Raw genomic sequence first — 6,001 nt, forward strand, 5'->3', positions numbered from 1 at the left:
TCTTGCCCCTGTAGAGAGAGGTCTCCACCACTCCGACTCCGCCCCTTTCCTTCTCTTTGGTGGGCTCTGCTGCCCGGCGGGAAGAGGGATTTGGTGGTAGGCTCCTCTCTGTACATAGTAGTGGCCCATTTAGCGAAAATCTGTTGGTGCTCGAAGCGCGCGCTCCTGTACGTAAAAAATATATTTCAAAGTGTGGAAAATTTCCAAATAAAAATTTAGTGCATACATCTCGACATTATAGGGCTGTTTGGTTTTTAGCCACATCTTGCCAACTTTGCCATATCTCACCTTAGGCAAGTTTGACCAAGTTAATGGATTTTGGTTCTAGCCACACCTAAGGCAAGAATGTTTTTTTATGAGAAGTGAACCTCACATGTTATAGACACAAAAAGTATGGTAAGATTCACTTAGGCAAGCTAAAGTATGACTAACAAGGGCTGTTTGGATTGTGACTATCTTTGCCATATATTGTCACATGATTTTTGCCAAACTTACCACACTTGTCTTAGTTGAGTTGTTCAAATTGTTAACCACGCTTTGGCTTGCCTAAGAAAATCTTGCCACACTTTTTGTGTCTATAACATGTGGGGTTCACTGCTCATAAAACAAATCCTTGCCTTAGGTGTGGCTAGAACCAACCACTTACTTAACTCGGTCAAATTTGCCTAAGGTTAGGTGTGGCAAAGTGTGGCGAGGTGTGGCTGAGAACCAAGCAACCCCACAATTTGAGCAATTCAAGTTAGGCAAATGTGGTAAAAAATAATATGGCAATATATGGCAAACATAGTGACGATTCAAACAACCCCTATATGTGTGCACGTCAAGTTCCGAAGAAAACCGGCATTTTTTATGTCTTGTGTAAAATAGACAAAAGGATGTCTTGTGAAAAGTATTTTTTAACATCAAATTTTGTCTTTTTCACACGCAACACATAAGTTGTTGGTTATTCGCCAAATGATTTTGTAAGCATGTACAATTTCAAGATATACTCGCCAAGTTCTTATTTGACATCAAAATATATTTAAAACACATTTTAAAAACTAGGAGCACGTGTTCCATGTGCCGAAACGCCACTCTCCAGATTTAGCTGTAGGTTTGGCCTTGTCCTTGTGGTTTCTGGCTTGGCTGACTAGGATGGTGATGGTTGGGCACGGATCTGGTAATGGCTCCTCTTCAAATTTACCGCCTACTGTACAGTGTGCAATGACCACCTGCGGACGCACCTACCTACCTACACAGTTATATTCTTTATTGGAGTGATCAAACTATAGACCTCAAAAGATGCAACGCACCCATTTTCTTTAAAACTACTGTAGCTCTATCGTGTCAGCAAAGGAGTGGAGTGGTGCAGACGCGTTCAGTGAGGAGGAGTGACTCACGCCTCCATCTCGAGCGCTCACACGTACGCGAAAGCTCACACAGAGGAGCAGAGGAGACCCTCCACTTCAGCTGTGCTCCGAGATGGCCCCCGTCACCCGCGCCAGGGCACACGCGGCGAGGGGAAGGAGGCCGCCCAGGCCCAGATGCGCGCCGACGCGCTGCATCTGATGGCGATCGCCGGGGGAAAGAAAACCCCGATGGAGCTGGGTTCGACATCCGGCTGGAAGACGGGATGGTGGTTTTGGAGCTCGCCAGGGCCGGGCCGTCCTCGCCGGCGCATGATGCGCACGGCGAGGGAGAGGGGCACACCCCGTTCCACGAGGAGAAACTCGTAGCCATGCAGGCGATCGAAGACAAGCAGCTCGCCCAGCTCCAGCTCCGCAGGTCACCGCCGTGGCGTGCCAGGGGCCTGGAAGACGCGATCCAGGAGATGCTCGCCCAGCTAGGCCTCCGCGAGCCGGAGCCAGAGCGGCGCACCACCAACCGCCATCCCTCCCCGCCGTCGCGCATGGAGCTCCACACCATGACCCTCTCGAAGGCGATCCACGAGATGAGCGCGTTCCCCGACGTGCGGTACGAACTCTACTCCTGGGAGTTCTACAAGCCTACCTCCGGTCGCCCAGGCCCATCGACCCGCCGTCGGCGACGAGCGCGGTGCCTCTCCACGTGGCGCAGCTGGGGGCGGCGATCGAGGCCCGCTACCCTTACCTCATGGACGAGGTGGCGAGGCTGGCGAGGTCCAAGACGGCGGAGCAGCGTGAGGCGCTGGGCAGGAGGTTGCTACAGATGGACGCTGCCGCGCTGGGCTCGCTGGAAGATCGGCTCAGGGAAGCCACGCGGGCCGGGAAGGAGGCCATGGTGGCCAAGCTGCAGTCGGAGCTGCGCTACGCTAGGGCCAGGGTTCAGGCGGAGGCCATGGTTGAGACCATAAGGCTGCCGCTCCCGCTCCCAACCAGAAATGATTTACGGAAACACTAACGCCCACTGTGATTCTTGCTAGACGGCAACTGCAGTTGCGCGTACGTGGCAACCAGATAAACACACATGCAACTGTGATTAACAATGGCAACTATGGTTGAATCACACGTGGTAACTAGGTAAACACACATGACAACTACTGTTTGACTATATGTGGCAAGTAGTTAATTACACACGGCAACTACGGTTTGATTACACGCGGCAACTACCTGAAATTAGACATGGCAACTATAGTTAACCAAAACAGATAGAGTTGTCATGCTTTTACAACTACACTTTCCATCCCGAATAACTAAATCTGCCAACCAGGATGGCAACTAAATTGTCATCCCACGAGGTACCTAACGTAGCTGCGCCAGGACGTGTGGGCATTTTTGTTTCGTGCCATACACGCGAGGTGGAGATGAGTAATACTTATTGGCGTGTGGCACGAAATAGCCGCGCCCACACGTGTGGGCAATTCTAATGGCTGCCTACACACAATCCATATGGGCTGCCTCTTGCTTACACTACACACGATGTGTGGGCGCATATCGAATATACCACACGTGTGGCAGTTATCGGCGTTCATGATTTAAGCTTAGTACGTAGTATTGGTCAGGCCAAGATGGAATGCTGAGTAATTAAGAGGCATGGTGAAGCTCGTGTGTGATCCATTTTGCTGATTCTTGACAGATCTTTGAGCCCTCTTTACATGCAGAAACTTGTAGGTTCACTGAGAACAGAACATAGGATATGTAAGACTTATGAACAGAGTAGATTGAGAAATCGGCCATTCAGGTCAGAGTAGATTCAAGTCTATATTGATGCAAATAGCCCTAAATATTGCTAGATACATTACACATGTCCACGAAACAAAGTGAAGGTCACCTTCTGATCAACATTTCTTCCGTAGTTCCATCCAAGCCTGATACTAGCAGCCACTATAGCAAATGGCTGCCATTTGCATTGCATCTGCACATGACAGAAAGATCAATCAACTTTGCCACCACTGACCATCTCAATCATGGCCTCCGTGTCGACCCTGGCCTTTGCGTACTGCACCTCCGCCTCAAGCTTGGCCTGCATCGCCCCCTTGCCGGCCAACGCCGCCTCACTGAACTCTGCTTCCAGGACGGTCAGCGTGGCAGCATCCGCCTGCAGCAGACCTCGGCTCAGCACCTCACGCTGCTCCGCCGCCTTCTCCATCCTGGCCACCTCGTCGGCGAGGTATGGATAGCGTTTCTGGATCGGCCCCAGCCCCGCCGTCCCCGCCGCGTCCGGCATCGGCGGCGGGTCGATGGGCCTGGGCGCCTAGAGGTACGCCTTGAAGAAGTCCCCGAGGTAGAGGGCGTAGCGCTCGTCAGGGAACGCCCCCATGTCCAGCATGGCCTTCAGGACGCCCCTGATGTTGTGCTCCACGCACGAAGGCTCCTCCGGCTGCGGTGGCGTGGGGTGCTGCTTGTGTAAAATAGGTTGGAAAGCGTTGAACTCTTTGTCTCGGGCCGCATCTATATATATATATGGCATAAGCCTTGGCGTACAAGAAGTTGAGATCGATCGGGACGATCGTTACAGAAGATGTGAGAGGAAAGCTGCGGGAGAGAGAAGAAGAGATAGAGATGAAGTACAAGTTTAAACAACAAGTCCTATCCCTATACAACTATTCTAACACTCCCCCTCAATCTGAACCTCAATGAGCTTTGCCAAGGTTGAGATTGTATGTAAACTTTTCCAGTCCTCTCAAAGTAAGTGGTTTTGTAAACCCATCTGCAAGCTGATCTCCTGTAGGAATGAACTTGATCTCAAGCAACTTCCGAGCCACTCTTTCTCTGACAAAATGAAAGTCAACCTCAATGTGTTTTGTTCTTGCATGAAAAACTGGATTGACTGAGAGATAGGTTGCACCAATGTTATCACACCATAGTCTCGCAGCCTGAGGTGCTTTAATGCCAAGCTCATAAAGTAGTGTCTGAATCCACATTACTTCTGCTATAGCATTAGCCAAGGCTTTATACTCAGCCTCTGTACTTGATCTTGAAACAGTGGCCTATTTTCTTGCGCTCCATGACACAAGATTTGTTCCCAGAAAAACAGTAAAACCACATGTAGATCTTCTATCATCAGCACATCCTGCCCAGTCTGCATCTGAATAAGCAGTTACAAGAAGAGAGGAAGACTTGGTAATCTGAAGTCCAAGACCTTCTGAGTACTTAAGATACCTTAGAATCCTCTTAACTGCAGTCCAATGAGTGGTTCTAGGTGCATGCAAATATTGACATACCTTGTTTACTGAGTAGGAAATATCAGGACGAGTAAGGCTTAAATATTGCAAAGCACCTACAACACTCCTATAATTTGTTGCATCAACTGGTGCAAGAGCTTCTCCACTTTCTGCTGTAAGCATCTCTGAGGTAGAAATCGGCGTACTAACCGGCTTGCAATTTTCCACACCCACTCTTCTGAGAATATCAGTGGTATATTTTTCCTGTGAGAGAAGTATGCCATCTTTAATTTTCTTCACTTCTATTCCAAGAAAATAATGAAGATCACCCAAGTCTTTGAGGGCAAACTCCAATTTCAAATCCTTAAGCAAGCAAGATGTAGCTTCTGCACTTGAACTAGCAACAATTATATCATCAACATAAACAAGCACAAAGATAGTAACATTGCCTTTTCTAAAGAAGAACAATGAAGTATCTGCCTTGGATGATATGAACCCAAGGTGTTGCAACTGCATGCTCAATCTGGAATACCAGGCTCTTGGTGCTTGTTTCAAGCCATATAATGCCTTATCCAACTTACAGACATACTGTGGTGTGCTGTGATCCTCATAGCCTGGTGGTTGCCTCATGAACACTTCTTCCTCAAGAACACCATGAAGAAACGCGTTCTGAACATCTAGCTGTCTTAAGCTCCAACCTCTGGAAATAGCAATAGACAGAACAAGTCGAATAGTGGCAGACTTAACAATAGGGCTAAAGGTATCTTCATAATCAATTCCAAACCTTTGTTTAAAACCTTTTGGCAACTAATCAAGCTTTATACCTGTCTATGCTTCCATCAGATTTTCTTTTTATCTTGTATACCCACTTGCAATCAATAATATTGTCTCCATGTTTTGGTGGTACCAAGTGCCAGGTTTTATTTTTCATAAGAGCATCATATTCTTTATCCATAGCTTCCTTCCAATCCTTATTAGCAAGAGCATCATGCAAATGAATTGGTTCACCGGTAGTGGTAAGAAAAGCTCGTTTAACTTTATCATACCTTATAGTACCATCATTGTACTGTTTTTCTTTGACAATACCTGACCGGGACCTTGTTTGCCGAAGGGAAGTTGTAGAAGACACAGGAACAGCCGATGTGGACTGTGGTACACGCGATCCTGGTGCAGCTGTATTGGCCACAGAAGATCCAGTCGGTTCTCTATCCAAGACAGAGAGCAAATCCGTCGGCTCCTGATCCGAGGCGGAATCTGACGCCCTGCCGGTCGGGGACCCAGGCGCGCAGCCGCGGCTGGCCACTGTGGGGCCAGGCACGCGCCCGTGGTCGGCTGGTGAAGAGGCCCGCGGTGACGCGGCGACAGGGGATTCGCCCCTTCCCGCACATGGGCTGGCGGGTGGCTCGACGCGCGGATGGCGCTCTAGACTTCGGTCGGCGT

At 49.0% G+C, this 6,001-nt stretch overlaps 1 pseudogene; it reads left to right on the plus strand.

Annotated features, from left to right (window-relative positions):
* The first annotated feature begins 1,408 nt into the window (after positions 1-1,408).
* LOC147973074 (uncharacterized) lies at positions 1,409-2,358 on the plus strand (annotated as a pseudogene).
* Positions 2,359-6,001: the final 3,643 nt, after the last annotated feature.

This window comes from Triticum urartu, chromosome 5A (genome assembly GCF_056163025.1).
Source record: "Triticum urartu cultivar PI428250 chromosome 5A, HENAU_Tu73, whole genome shotgun sequence".
Classification (NCBI taxonomy): Eukaryota; Viridiplantae; Streptophyta; class Magnoliopsida; order Poales; family Poaceae; genus Triticum; species Triticum urartu.